This window comes from Anas platyrhynchos, chromosome 11, assembly GCF_047663525.1.
Source record: "Anas platyrhynchos isolate ZD024472 breed Pekin duck chromosome 11, IASCAAS_PekinDuck_T2T, whole genome shotgun sequence".
NCBI classification, from domain to species: Eukaryota; Metazoa; Chordata; class Aves; order Anseriformes; family Anatidae; genus Anas; species Anas platyrhynchos.
Window position 1 is genome coordinate 9,320,130 of NC_092597.1, and position 16,558 is coordinate 9,336,687.

General features: G+C 37.8%; 1 protein-coding gene across 5 annotated transcripts in view; it reads right to left on the bottom strand.

Moving 5' to 3' along the window:
- Window positions 1–16,558, bottom strand: part of OTUD7A (OTU deubiquitinase 7A) — a 118,035-nt gene that overhangs the window by 49,287 nt on the left and 52,190 nt on the right. For all 5 annotated transcript variants that reach the window (XM_038184715.2, XM_038184720.2, XM_038184712.2 and 2 more), the window contains exon 4: window positions 2,581–2,717. The gene's annotated coding sequence lies outside the window, so the exon portion shown is untranslated. The remainder of the gene's footprint in view (window positions 1–2,580; window positions 2,718–16,558) is intronic.

The following is a 16,558-nucleotide window of genomic DNA, read 5'->3' on the forward strand; positions in this document are numbered from 1 at the left end:
GCTGCAGTGATGAGTTAAAAGGCATTAGCTGGAATAGTCCAAATGGTAACAACTACCTAACATATAGTAATATGCACTAGACTTGAGAGCAAAGTCAGATCTTTATAAATTAGTTACAAAACGTTGATTCCAAAGACATGTAAGATGACAAGACAGCATTTAGTGACTAAGACAATTATCAGCCAATTTCTTTTTTAAAATACCAGCGTTATAGGAATAAAAGGTGAAGAATGACAAAAAAAAGCTCCAATAAGGCATTACTACTAAGGTTTTGTCTACACAATGCGACACAGGAAAATCAACCCAAATTAATTTAACTGGATTTGTCCAAGTCCATTAAATTCTTTTGCAAACATTTCCATCTGGGAATAAAAATGGGGCCTTAATTTGGTTTGGCTCATCTTGCCTTTGAAGTGGATTAAACTAAATTCACTAGAGGCCACTTTAATAATGAATGGGAGAGTGCACACAGACACTTGGTGGGATTTAAGCTGTCCTCCTTACATTCCTACATTTAGTTGACTTGCATCAATTCTCCTTGGTATCTTGTGTAGATGAGCCCTGAACCAATACATTTGACACAGAAGTGGAAAAATAGACAATGCAGGAAACTGTGCTGAAGAATCCTCAGTCAACACAATGACCTCCCCGTGGGAAGCAGCAAAGTACTATTATCCAAGAGAAGAGAAAGACTGTTCACTTTCAGAAATACTATTTAAAACATCTACTACTCGTTTATTTATTTGAATTCTTTGAAGCTACAGCTACTGATAAAGGACTCCACTAAATCATCATTTGAGAATTATTTAAGAATTAGAGGTTAGGACCTTATATTTTAGGCTAAGATAAAAGAATGTAGAAAAGAAAGACTGAAAAGATCATGCTGTGCTTAAAAGCTGTGCGATGCTCCCACTGAAAAATCATCATTGAAAGCTAGAAACACTCAATACATTAAAGTACCAGACTCCCCTTAAACCACGGCCAGTCACTGACAGCAAGGGCCCCGAGAGGTGCTCCATCTGCACCGTGCCACTGCTGACAGCCTGGCCAAAAGCACAGCACCAGCCCCATGCCAGATGCGCGCGCAGGGGAATTAATGCACCTGCTCAGGCAGTGTTCCTGCCCCTCCGTTCTGCAGGAACACTTTTACAATTTTTTCACAAAGCCTCAGAAGCATTTAGTAACACTATGGTGTTATAAATGATTATATTCTCAGAGAGAAAAACCATCACAGATAAATGTTAATGGAAACAGGTCTAGAACTGAAATAAACCAACAAGCAGGAAACAGAACCTTTCCAGGTAAGGATCCTCCACATCCCTCCATCAGTATTTTTTCAGGATAAAACAACTGCATTGCTGTAATGTTTTTGTATTCATGTAGATAAACAGATAAAGAGCCTGAACATAAGACAGTTACGGCATCTCCCTTACTATACTCACACGTCCTCACGATGTCCTAATTGTATTCTGTTAGAAAGCAGCAGTGCAAGAGATAAATGTAATGCCACTGATAAAATGGAATGTCACTAAAACAGAGCTCCATTTTAAGTCAAATTCAAGTATCAATTATTCTTTTATATGAGAGTGATAAAGAAGTAGGAAGCACATTGCACTGTTGTAGAAATACAATTTGAGGCCTCTTATTAAATGCACAATTTCATTAAGTAACCTCTTCTACTAGAATGCATCTCTACAGAATATAAGGAATTAGAACACTGTAGATTTTCTCCTCATTTTGATTTTTTTCCGTTATTTTTGCCTTACACATTTTACCTGATGCTGCTACAAAAAAAAAAATACTGTTTTCAAATACTGAATGTATTCCTCTAGATTTCATCCTTCTTTCAGATAAAGAAGGTATGCTGGCCAAAGCTCTAACTGCACCATTTTCTCTAACGTATACATACTACATGCTCTGCAAGTACTCTGCATGCATACAATTTACTTCAGTACGTGGGGTAAAAAAAAAAAAAAAAAAAAAAAGGCAAGATACCCAAATAATCATTATTGGAAATAACATGCAGTTTCTTTAATTTTAGTTTTTATTTTTTAAGTTCACATTGCATTAAAAATGCAACACTTAGGCCTATAGGCACCATGAAATGCAAGCAGCTCAAAAACCAACACAATGAAAAACAGCATAAACACTTGCTGTTTCTTATATTTTGAGTTAAATAGCCCACTATTTCTACATTGTGAATTCTAAAATTGTCATAGCAACGTGAATCTGAGTCTTCATTTACAATGCAGATAATCTTTTCGATTGTGTTATTCATGCATAACCCCATATTGTCTGATTTGCTACATACTGCAGTAAACTTCTACTGGGGCTGCGGGGAGAGGAACAGACTACACAGGTATGACGCACTGGCATGCAGTGGTCAGGAAGTAGCTCAACCTCAACCTCTGCTTTACAGCAAATTATTTCCTCCAATACTTTCATTTAAGAACAAACAGCTGCTGCTGAAAAGCCAGACTGCTAAGATTAGTTCTCTTGTTATGGCTGCTTGTTCTTGAGCCATAAATAGATACACAGCAGATTAGAGCTACCTTTAAGCAAGTTTTTCATTTGACTTACTTTGAACAGACTTTAAATAAGATTTCCTTGAGGCAAGTGTTGGATGGGTGTTATGCTGCTGGTTTTTGGTGAGGAAAATAATCCATTTTTGCCACAGTAGAAGGTATGAATAAGCAAAATTGTGTCCCCTGAGAAATCTGGAAGAAAAAAAAAAAAAGACAAGATATTAATCATTGCATTTATTCTGCACTATTTGAATGATATCTATCACTGTCAAGAACCAACTTTACTTTTGACACCAACAGCCTAATGGATACACTACTATCAATGCAGATAAATTACTGTGTGCAATAGTTTGCATTAAACAGATTGCTTGGACACAACCCCAAAAAAATGAAGAAAAATATGAATTATGAATGTACAAAAATATCCTAATGGCTATGTATAATCCTACATGAAAATGGTAATTCTCACTTAAAAATTCCTCAGTTTATTTTATTAAGATTCAACAAATACAGCTTTGTAACTTTTTTTCCTCTTGTCTGTTGTATTTTTATGCATAGTGATCCAATAAACTGAAAAATGCTCCCCATATTACCACAATTTGATCCGTGAGAAATATATAGAAATGTATACAGCATAGAATTATTAGCTATGAAAAGGTTCAGGCTGTAAAGTAACCTCAGCTGCAATTATTTTTATGGGGACAAATTTAACTCATCTTTGTGTATTTGTTTGGTGCCTGCAATAACTTCCACAGGAAGCTGACAAAGAAAACAAGGAAACACAGATTAAGGATGTTACATAAATATTTCAAAAATCAACCGAGGCCAGATAACCATGTTCTTCATTAAGAATGAATGCTTATAATAATTTTCTCATTTTTTCCCTATTTCTGTCTAATATTGGGAAGTAATCACAGCCAAGGTGCTGAAGAAGCTTCCTCCACTCCGCCTCAGTTCTCTAAGACTCACATGTAATCTTTGCCCTAAACTCAAAAGGGACCTAATGATTCAATTCTTCTGAAACAGGACCAAAACACTTCCTACTATCTTCTCTGTAGCTTAGGACCAGCAGCACAGTTCTGAAAATCTTTTCCACTATCATTGTGTTGCACCTGGATGAGCACCTCCACACAAAGACTCAAGTGTGCAGTCCCTTCCATTAGTTTTGTTTCAAGCATGGGATTTGAAGTAGTTTTAGGAGAATACAAAAGCTACATTGCCTTGGTTCTTAGTTCTAGTGAGGCTAGGCTCATTTAGCATAAGTTCTCTATTTAGAACAAGGCTTATCTACAGTTGTATTGCTGCCAGTTCTTTGCAAGGATAGAATTTAGTTCAAGCAACATGTGAAGGATACACAATGCATAATAATAATAATGAAGCAGTAATGTTTAAGAAGTGTGATTGGTAACAGACCATCTGAAGAAAGATCTGTTTAGAGTAAGGATAGTCACCATCACTACTTAGGTCTTTCTTAAATAGAAATGACAAGTTTCAAAGAACTGATTAGTCTAGCTTGTGACCAACAACCACATGCAGCCACAGTTGCAGTGGATAGATAATCAATAAAAAAAGTCCCTGACAGTTTAAATTAATTTGTTTGAAGGACTGCTAGAACTGACAAAGTCATACCAGAGTTAACTTAAGTTAGCTTAACTTAAGAAGTTAACTTAACTTAAGAAGTACCTACAGAAGGTGGATTTGCAGTGCCATCTCTGACAACTAACTGTTTCCAGCAAAGCTTCAGGTTTTCTTCACTCTGGCCATTTCTTCAGCTTAAAATGCTGTTGAGGAACCAGCCTTGACAGGAAGAGGGAATGGAGTCTGCCACTGACAGGTGTCTGGCAGCATGTCTGGGTTAACTTCGGTGCCTCTGGTTTCAGTATGATCTGCTCTAACACTGACTGAAACTTCCAGCTGGTGATTAGTAGCCTCTGGGGATGCTAGCAGTGTTAGTCCAGTTAGTATGAAGAGCATATGAAAATTCTACACAGCTGTGAAATATTAGTATAGAAATTACTGGAGAACACGTGCTAAATATATATTTTTGAACCTTGTAAGCGACCTCTCACTCACAATGGGAAGAGGTGAAAACTTTCGTCACTGAAGTACCAAAACAGCAAGGTTGGTCACTTCTCATTTTGTCATGTTATTAAAGATGTCTTTTTTATATTATTATTATTTTAAAAAGGCAAAAGAAGTTCTGTACTATCATAATTCTGTTTTCTTTCACGTTGTTTCTTCATGTTGCAACTTCTTCAGACTTAGGCCTATACATATTCACAAACTATAAATTACACTCCATTATCAAGCAAAAATCCAGTAACATGGCCATTATGAAACTATCTAGTGTTGAAAATGGCTCTTCATCAACATTTTATGAACACATAAAATGCTCTAAACAGCAAGAAAATCATTTTTTCATTTAGTCATATCAATTTGGTAACATTCTAAGTTTTCTCTCACTGCAAGACAGCTACCTCTGCAGTCATAACAATTGTCAACCTCTGCCTTTTAAAGTTTTACTGTAATTCAGACAATTTAAAAAGTAACAATACTCATAATTAACAGGACATTTAGGTTCACCAAGAAAAACTGGAAGCTGATGCATCAAGGAACGTGTTACAAGGAAACACACAAAACAGTAAATAACAACAAAAAAAAGCATTGGCAGCTAACAGATGGTCAAATTTGATTTAAAAAAGGTGCAGCCTAATTTTTTTAGAGCTGTTGAGTATTTCTGAATAACTTCAATGGGATTAGTGGATATTCAGTGTCTCTAAGAAGTAGACCATTAGTTCTAATTGTCATTGTCATCATCACCTATTATTATGTGCTATGAAAAGCAGGACACAGTTGGAGTTAAATATTAGTGTGTGAAACAGGAAATTTAGGAAGCCAGAAAAAAATGGAAATTGCTATTGATTGCAAAATAAGCCTGGAGGTGGGGGAACAAAAACCCTCCACCACACTGAATATTAATGTCTATGGGCAACAGTTAAAGCAAATAAAGGTGCCTGTTTTGTTGCTGTTGTTTTTAACATATGTACCAAGCTCACATATAAAAACAGTGCCTGTAAACTTAAATGAAGAACAGTCTCCCCTGAAAAAAAATAGACTACTAGACAAAAAAGGAGGGGAAAATACAGAAGAATTTGCATTCCCCTTGAGCCTAGTCATCAAACCTGATGACAACGTCACTAAGGAATTAGAACTTGTTCTGCATAGCTTACTGCAAGCTTCAGCACACAAATATCTTTCAGTTCAATCTACTGCAAAATGAATTATTTATATATATATATATATATATATATATATTTTAAACTATCTTAAACGTTTGGCTCCTTTTTACATTAAAAAAGCCCTAGAAAATAAACTGGAATAGATCATCATGCCTTAAAAAAAAAAAAATCAAATCATTGAAGCTATCCACAGTGACATTCTCTTTCACACATTTTATTATTCTTTAAAGACATGGATCAAAACACGTGCTTAGCTGCTGAGCTGAAACTAAATGCATAGCAAAGCTGACTGGGAGTTGTTGCTGTTTATTTTTAGAAAAAAAGGTATTGTCACTTTGGATGATACGCACTGTCATTTCAATAGAAATTCTTCAAAGAAGCACGGCACAAAATTCTTCTTCCCAACTAGCAGGTCTGCTTATTCGGCAGAAAAACAAGGAAGAAAAAGAATTCCATGACTCCTGATTCATAATAAAAAGATGTGGAGGTGGAAAAGGGATGATTTCAAAGATTATCTAATAATTACAGTTACAAGTCAAACAAAGTACAAACAGCTGAGAAGGGGCCAGTGGGGGGGGAAGAGGAAAGCTATTACACGAGGTGGGGAGTTGGTCCCACAATACAGCAGGACTGTTTGTTACAGCAAGTGCTCAAACAGGCAAGACTGTGGATCACAGAGAAGAGGAAAAACAACATTTTGCTACAAACCACGCTCTTCCATCACCTTTAAAAAAGCAACTAATTGGGCTGATCAAAATGGTGGCTGAATGAATGACTGCTCAGAGGACGAGAAGCAGAGAAATGGGATAACTCGTTTCTCTGCTTCATTTTGCAAAAACCTGTTTGAAAAAAAAAATATTTTTGTTGTTTATGTCAGTAAACTTTCTACTAAATCAGTCAGTTTGCCAGACAGTGATCATGTGCAGTATTTCCTTATCTGAGTCAGCTGTTCTTTTATTTACAAATGCTTTGGAAAAAAAACTTTTGATTTTCACTCTGCTGAACCAGTCACTTAACTGCAAGTGTTCTCCATTTCACGACAGACAGAACAAGCTAATTTCTTGGAGCTGCAGTCAGTAGAGAGAAAAGCAAACCTATGGGCATTTCATAATGCTTTAAAATGTAAAAGGTACAGGCTGAATTTTATCTGGTTGGTAATAATTTGTTTTTTCAAGCACTAGCATCAAAGGAGAAATGGTACTGTCAGGAAAATAGGGATGTCACTACCATCAACTACTCACATGTTTAAACTTGGATCTGAACTAAGCTCATACCTCCAGTACTTGGCTTTTAGGTAATATTTTTTTTTTTTAAGTAATGATACAGAGATGAATCTAGTTATATGCAACATAATGCACACCGAGTAATATTTTCTTACATGCAACAGTGATGTTTTCTATGATTAGGAACTCTAAAGACAAGACCCTTCCAATACCATGAACTAAAAATATCACCTTCACAAACAGATTTGATCCAAAAGAGACTGAGCTGCAAAAAAATTCCCTGGCAACTTCCAACAGCCGTGAATCTGACCTGCAATTTATTTTTTTTTACACAGCCTATGTGATTGAATAGGCTGCATATACTCATATCTGTTTGATTAAATTAGACTGTCAGTCTCCTAAAGTAAAGCCATAGCCAAAAGGCACAGAATTAGATAAACAACCTCCAGTAGGGGAGCTGAAAATCTGGCTCTATTTTCTCTGCAATTCAAATGATGGAACGGAAAGCTCTAAGAAGGATGCCCTCAAACAGAATGACATTCGGAGAATTTCTACTACAATTGCCGTTGCTACTTACAGCAAAGCAGTCAACTTTCACATAACACCTTACCTCCTGGAGGCCAGACCCTGTTAGAACATCACCACTGAAAGCTGACCAGGGAAGGCTTCCTGAGCAGCCAGACCTGCTCCAAACCACTTCAAGAATTCACCAAGTGATGGAGTTCCTCACATTTTTCTCTGTCCTTTCTGTGAATACATCTATCCACTAAACACTAATGAGATGAAGACAGATGCATTTGTGCAAGCAACATCTTTGGTAAGGGCTTCACTTTCCATACGGAGATAAAAAATTAAGATTCTTAGTCAAGAAACCTGACTGAGGAAAGCCCCTGAACTACTAGAATAATAAAACACTTGGCCTTCCTGTCATGGAAAATTAGTAGTAAAGTAATGTTCATAATGAAAGGATAGCAAGTAGGTCAAGAGACTTTCACCCTGCCTTGGCTGAACACAGAGAAAACACAGAGCATGTGTTGCTCTGGAGAGTGCTAATGGGGAGAGCAGCTAGGAACTGCAGTCGCTCTTCTTTTCCTCCTCTATCTATATTTCAAACAGTCTGAAAAAACAGCACAAAACAAATGAAATTTGGGTTTTAGTTTTTACAGCACTTTTGGTCCCACCTCTAGGCTTCTCAGCTTTCTCCTGGTCATGACTAGCCGACGTGTATCAAACAGCACAACGTGAATTATTTGCTCTGAAGAGAGACAGTGAAGAGAAAGACCTAGCTTCAAACATCACTTGCAAATTGCTGCTTCTGTGAAGAAATAACGGCCAGTATTCTTGCAAAAGGACACTTAAAAAAAAACACTTGTTGATTGTGGAGGCTGAAACTCAAGTTCATTCTGAAAGCACCCCAGAAGCTGCAGTAACAGGCACAAGTGTGATAGCACAAAGTCAGTGACCTTCCGGGTTTACAAACAGCTCTAACTTTTCTGAGAAACACGAACCAGTTCTTAACACTGCAGGTGAGGATCTCTTAAGTTTTGACTGCACCCATCTATCTACCTTCAGTTAATAACACCACACAAATACTGGCAAGCTTCGAGGCACAGATAATGTGAATTCACAGAATCAATTTGACATGTGCGAAACTTACTTGTAAAACCCTATCAGCTTCACAGGAAGTTTTTCCTGTGAGTAGCAAAAAGAAGGAAGCTTCCTTTTTTAAAAAAAAAAAAAAAAATATTTTGTTTTATTAAAAAAAATAATCTGTCCTTTACACCCTGAACTTCAGCCACCACCAGCACAACACAGAGGCAGTCCAGAACCACGTGTGCATTTGACCAGCCAGACAACTGCTGTCAAAGAGCACAGAAACCAGCAAGGTTGTAATTTCCATCTTTCTTCTCCAGCAGTCACAGACTTTCACAAATTTTTAACTAATTCATTAGTTTACACAATTCTAACTATTTTTCAAATTGCACAATGGTTACAGGGGAACTGGGAACAACACATGGCCAGATGGGCAAAGTCTCATTTGTTACGAATCAAGGCTAAAAATGCTTTCCCCCTTTCATGACACTTCATACCAGTTCAAGGCTACATGCTTGTGAGTTTGCTAACATGACACTCTCCAATGATGTCTGAGTTCAAAACTTAATTTCCAGCTGAGCATAATCCTGATTTGCAGATCCTAAGGGCATAGTTGAAGGTTTACCCTTTCTTATCAAGTGATGGAAAAAGACACTGCAAGAATTTCAGAGCCCCTAGCCTCTGCCAGAGAAATCAATACACAAATGGAGATGTGAAGTTCTCCCAGGACAGTACACAGATGTAGATAAGGTGTTCCAGTTGCCCTCTGGAGTCTGCATTAGCTATTTTGGGGGCCTAGGTTATAGAAGATGGTTAAAGTCACATCATACAAATATTCTGTTATAAATATTGCCTAAAAATGCAATCAATTTTATAACGTTGGATCAATTCATAGACATTACAGAAATGACAGCATAGAATTTAAGTATCTATACCAACAATTCAATACTAACTATACATATTTTAGTGTGTCCTTATACCGCAAAACAAGGAGATCATTTGGGGGGGGGGCTTGTGTTTCTGTGCAGAAGTTATTTTATCACTTTGTGTCCCCTTAAGAAGCCAGCTGTTAGCCCTATTTATCAGCAACTGCAAGACAAATTGGAAATCTTGACTCACTGGCTCAAATACATGGCGTGGAAACGAACAGGTACAGTGAATCTCTTTTCACCATAGCACAGTTTACTAAACCCATTAATCAATTATAATCCCAGTTTTCATTCCTGCTTTTTTAGAAGCTGAACTTTTAAAGAAGAAAGCTATTTTGCATACAGCTTTGCTTGGCTCCAGCTTTCAAATACAATTCATTTAGAGGCATATTGGGAATTCCCCCAGTGCTTGTCTTTCCTATACTGTAAACAACTTGATATAAGACAAAGTAAACGTACAGCCATCTACTTTATTTTTACTGAGTCTTACTGCCCTCACATGTGCTTCCAACCTTCATTAACTTCCAGAGCATTCCAGTTTCACCAGAAGTACTGGAGATAAGTCAGATCACATTCAAGAACACACGAGTGTCCTTCACTATTTTACAGTTCTGTCATTGCCTACTGCAAAATCTTTTCCTGATAACCAGCTGCAGCAACTAGCAGAGCTTCACCCAGTAAGAGATAAAGAGAACAGACAACTGGCTTCCTCTTGGGTGGTATCTGCATTGTCTTGTACCATCATAGTATCAAGCAATTCTAGCAGAAGCTTTAAAAAGCAATGAAAATTGATTGAAATGATTTCATTGTACAAATTAAAGTCTCTGTTAACTACAATTATTGAAAAAGAGTGCAAATTTTTATTTTCCGCATAAAAAGATCATTCCCCTCACAAAATAAAATACACCACCATAAAAAATATCAAATGTCTTACGCAACTTTTCAACCAAGATATTCCAATAAAACATTCTTTTAATCCTTGTCTTTTTAATAACATAAATAAGGCATTTGCTAGTTTATTAAATCACCAGTGTGCAATTCGTTTTTATGAAACAGCAACAGTAAATAACTTAACACAAATGGAACAATCACATCTCCCAGCCTCCAGTGAAACGATATATGGAACATAATTACATGCAGTACACATTTTGCAAAGGATGTTGACTCAGTTCCAAGCTTAGCAAAACGTAATCAGGAAATAGATGTCTGGAACTTAATTGCAGTGTTTGACCCTTTTCAGTCTCGAAGCCTACTACTTGCCAAACATCATTTCAGCCTATAAGAGCGTTAAAGATCCTCTACTCCCCTGTAAAGAATTAACTGTTCCATAGAGAGATTTTTTTAGAATGTCACTGGCCTAATTTACACTGAAACTTATTTTTGTTACTCAGAAGGATTTTATTCTCTGCATAATGTATGCGGAGATTTCTAACATCAATATGAAACCAACAGCATCTGCCTTTGCTGCTTGAAATCTATGGAGGTAATTCAGGAGGAAACATGAAAGGAGATGATTTACTCAAGAAAGAAAGTTACTCTCTGCCTTCTCTTTCGATGTATCAGTCAGCTGCTTTTTCTAGCTATATAAACAATACCAACTTATCAATCCATACACCTTCTGTCCCCACACGTTAATGAAACAGAGGCCAGGTACGAATAATTTTTGGTCCAATTTAACTGAAATTCTTTTTGTCCTCACAAAAGTAGTAGTTCAAAAAGTATATTAATTTATAAGTAGTTGAATCTGACTGAACTTCAACATAGCTTCGGTTATAGTTAGGTTCTGCATTGCTAAGAATTTATTACAGTGCCCTGCAGCATCTTAACAGATGACATTTTTATTTTGAACTGTTCTCATTTTAAAGTTTTAATAAATTAGAAATTTGGAGTTTCTAATTGCCTTATATAAAACTGTAATGCTTGCAGAAAGACAAAGACCGTATTTTCATCACCATTCCCTACATTATAACGTTATTACATGTGCTAACTGGCAATTTTATTTTAACTTCTGATCCTTCCTTCACTGTCTGAAGTGCAGTTCCACACTGACTACAAAGCTGTAGTTATTTAAATAATAAAAAATAATAATAGAAGGCCATGCTCCCATTATCCAGACCGCATGTGCTCCCTTCCCTACCTTGCACTGGCATTGATGCTTATCCGATTTCAAGGTAAACCAACTCAGGAAGTTATATTTGAAGAAACCTATACATACTTTAGGAAGATTTGTTGTCTTTGAGTTTAATTTGCAACAGTAGCTTGTCACATTTCTCATTACAGAGTAAGGTATAAAGTATTTTACTCTACTGCAGGTAATTAGAAGTATTTTATTTTCATGAGGGGTAAGTAAATGAGTCTAGCTCACACTGATGAAATAAATAACACAGCTCATAAAGGCATATACCAGAGGTAAAGAGCATAAACTAAAATGCTTGTTTTCTACACTAGAAAAAGCAAAGCGACATGTTTACACTGACAATATGTACCTCATACAATAACAATACTGTTGTTGTTATGTAACAAAATTGTCTCAGAATAGTTAGTTATGGAAATAACCAATCCAAATAGCAATTAAATCTCAAAATAACAGAGCATGGCCTGTAATTAAAACAGGCTTCTACTTCCACCCACATTAGGCAGAGCAGCCTGAGTATCCTCACAGAGCACTTAGTCTTTATTAATTGTATCTTAATGAGGATTCCTATGACAAATTCAATATTAAAATTCAAATAGACAATCAAATGGTACATAGTTTTGAATTAGCCTAAAATTAATAGTAACTGCCAAATGATGAATTCAAGAGTAAGCTGCCTGTCGTGACAGGTAATGTGTTCAGTTAACTGCAAAACCAAAGAAACATAGTGAAACAAAATACTTCTCTAAACATACTTCAACAGGAGCCAAGAAATTTAAATAAAGTGGAATAACATGCATCTATTTTGCACTACAACCTGTATCAAACTCCATCAGAAAACTAAAAATCTGATTAGTTTTCTGATAGTCACTTTCTCATTACCAGAAAGTTCTGGGATATTTCTTAAACCCCAAAGAATGCAGTTTCTTTAGAGCCTACACATGGTAGTTTGTCATGCTTTGGATGACACCATCACCAGCCCCTCAGGAGACAGCAGACTGCTGGGGCAGATGTGTAAAACAAATTAAAAGCTATCAGAACTTCCAGTTCTTTGCAGAGGATAAGCATCAAAGCAGCCAGGGTAGAGACTCACTCGTTTTATGCAGGCCCTGGTGATCTCTATTTGACCACTATCACTAACAAGATTTGAGAATTTTCTGGAGTCACTGCCCCAAATAAAATAATTACTTTTAAAAGATTAAAGAAGCCATTAACATGGATGGACTTTGCCTTAGCAATGCAATCTGTTCAGTGCTGGTGATCTGGCAAGGGCAAATAAAATTAGTCTGAGAACCAAGGAGAAAGACCGAGACCGCTGAATGCTGAGTGCAGTGCTCAAGCCCACAAGGACTTTTGAGGTGACAAGAGTTCCAGATGGAAGGGTCTATAGGCAACACTTGCACACAGCATTTTCTTCACGATTGAACTGGATATTTATGAAATTCTCAGCAAGAACCCCAAAGGTTTTACTAAAACAATTCTTAACCCTCAACAAAACTGAGCTCCCCCAGGAGAGGGTGGAGTTCAGAAAAACTGTGTTGAGCTTAGCGGTAGCTCAGGAGCCTTAACATAGTTTGGCACATTAAGTCCCACTTCTGAAATGGAGAAGCACCTGAAGAATCTATATGCTCTATATGCTCTAAGAAACATGCTTGAGTCCACTTGATATTAAATACAGCTTTTGTAATTTCTCAAGGAATGCTTGGGTCAAAATACAATCAAACTATTGCTTATATGAACACCTCTTGTGAAGGTGATAGCTCACAAATACCACATTGATGGTTTTGCAACATATCCAATGCAACTTAGTAATTTAGTCATAAATACTGAATTATCTTTAAAAGTGCTGTAGTCTACTGTAGAGATAGTTTGCATATTTCATGGAAGTTGGTCATAATAAAGGTATCAAATTTCACACCGACAAAGGTTAAGAAGACTGCCTTAAAGTTCCAAGAATCCATCCTACAATTTACAACTATATTTATAAAACAAATTATTAGTAATTAGTAAAAGAAGCAAATTAGTATTTACTTTTGTTTAAATGAATCCCAAATGAACTCAAAACTGGGTACAAAGACAATGTACTTATAGAGTTCATTAGTTCCCATTGCCATGGAAAATGTTATTTACAGTGAATTTCAAACCCAAGGTTAAACTTAAATATTTGACCGAGACAAAATTGCACCAACGCAGTTACATTTTCCACGCTGCAGTGCTATGAATCTTTGTTCTGTACAGACTTCTTGACAATCACAGTGAACAATGGCAGGAAATACACGTTTTGCAGCAATGCAAAATCAACCTCTCCCAAGTATTTTGTCATACTGACATCCTTAAAAAAATTTATTTTTTTGATCCAAAAATCATCAGGATTGATAGTAGTCAAAAAACAAGACCCACCCATTCCCAATCCCCAAGAAAACAAAATAATTTCACAACATGATTACTGGTGCACATTATGAAATTGTTATCACAGAATCACAGAATTTCTAGGTTGGAAGAGACCTCAAGATCATCGAGTCCAACCTCTGACATAACGCTAACAGTCCCCACTAAACCATATCCCTAAGCTCTACATCTAAACATCTTTTAAAGACTTCCAGGGATATGGGTGCATTGTATTCTGATTCGCATTCAACCTATAATCCATACAGTAGAAATTTATCAATTATCTCTTTAATTCCTTTCCTATCATCTATATCAAATACAGTAACAAACCATTTAAAAAGAAAAGCCTCCTAAGTCACAAATATGCACAGAAGTCTTCTATATTTATGAGAACACTATAAAATCTTGTTTATTTTAGTAAAGAGAAAGTAGAAAAATTTAACATTTAAACTCTGTATGGCTTAGAAGATGTGGTTCCCCTAACAACATACATGTACATGCTGAAAGGCACTAGAAGAATATGCTTGCTGTAACTTCCTGTAGTCAAATTTAGTAAATGCAAGAATGCAGAATTTTCATTCAGTTCTCTTGCACTGAAGCAATGTTATGCAACATTTGATTATATCCTCAATATCCTGCTTTACAAATTTTCAGAATGGGTAGGGGTCACCTAATAAGCCATTTTTCAAAGGCTCCTTTGGACAATACTATACAAGCGTGGCCCCAGGAATCTGACTTATTGTACTTTTTGAACCTCTTGAATGAAGGCTTAAGATTTTTTTCTTCCTTCAGTGGTCACCTATACAGTACATACATGTCTCAAAAAATTAATGAGCTTAGTTAAGAATACACACGTACAGTGTGCAACTACTAGTATTTTAAAGGGGGAGCTGATGAATACATATTAGCTTTAAATATCATCAATTAATTTTGAGTCCCTGCAGATTATTACAGTTTTAGAGGGTATTTAGTACCTAAAAACTTAAAGAATCATGTTACTTTGTAATCAATTTTCAGCAGCATGTTCAAGACAGACACTGTGGTGTCAAATCAAGAATATATGCCATAGTTCCACATATTTTTCTGTGTGTGTGGTAGCAAGGAACTATTTTCAGCTCCATTTATTTTGCTGCTTTTGTTTATTGATGGTCCCCTCAAGCAGTTCTGTGGACCCAGAATGGCAGGGGAGGAAGAAGCAGTAGGAAAGAAGACCAGCCTGGCTCAACAGAGAATTGTGGCTTGAGCTTAGGAGAAAAAAGAGGGTTTATAATCTTTGGAAAATTGGGCAGGCCACTAAGGAGGACTATAAGGATGTAGCGAGGCTGTGCAGGGACAAGATTAGGAAGGCCAAAGCTCATCTGGAGCTCAATCTGGCTACTGCTGTTAAAGATAACAAAAAACGCTTTTATAAATACATCAACACAAAAAGGAGGACTAGGGAGAATCTCCATCCTTTACTGGATGCAGGGGGAAACTTAGTTACAAGAGATGAGGAAAAGGCGGAGGTGCTTAATGCCTTCTTTGCCTCAGTCTTTAGCGGCAAAACCGGTTGCTCTCTGGATACCCAGTACCCAGAACTGGTGGAAGGGGACGGGGAGCAGGATGTGGCCCTCACCATCCACGAAGAACTGGTTGGTGACCTGCTACGGCACTTGGATGTGCACAAATCGATGGGGCCGGATGGGATCCACCCAAGGGTACTGAGAGAACTGGCAGAGGAGCTGGCCAAGCCCCTATCCATCATTTATCAGCAGTCCTGGCTATCGGGGGAGGTCCCAGCTGACTGGCGACTAGCAAATGTGACGCCCATCTACAAGAAGGGCCGGAGGGCAGACCCGGGGAACTACAGGCCGGTCAGTTTGACCTCAGTACCAGGGAAGCTCATGGAGCAGATCCTCTTGGGAGTCATCATGCGGCACTTGAAGGGCAAGCAGGCGATCAGGCCCAGCCAGCATGGGTTTATGGAAGGCAGGTCCTGCTTGACGAACTTGATCTCCTTCTACGACAAAGTGACGCGCTGGGTGGATGAGGGAAAGGCTGTGGATGTGGTCTACCTTGACTTCAGCAAGGCTTTTGACACCGTCTCCCACAGCATTCTCCTCAAGAAACTGGCTGCTCTTGGCTTGGACTGGCGCACGCTTCGTTGGGTTAGAAACTGGCTGGATAGCCGGGCCCAAAGAGTTGTGGTAAATGGAGCCAAGTCCAGTTGGAGGCCAGTCACTAGCGGCGTCCCCCAGGGCTCGGTGCTGGGGCCGGTCCTCTTTAACATCTTCATCAATGATCTGGATGACGGCATTGAGTGCACCCTCAGTAAGTTTGCAGATGACACCAAGCTAGGTGCGTGTGTCGATCTGCTCGAGGGTAGGAAGGCTCTGCAGGAGGATCTGGATAGGCTGCACCAATGGGCTGAGGTCAACTTTATGAAGTTCAACAAGGCCAAGTGCCGGGTCCTGCACCTGGGGCGCAGTAACCCAAGCAGAACTACAGGCTGGGAGATGAGTGGTTGGAGAGCTGCCAGGCAGAGAAG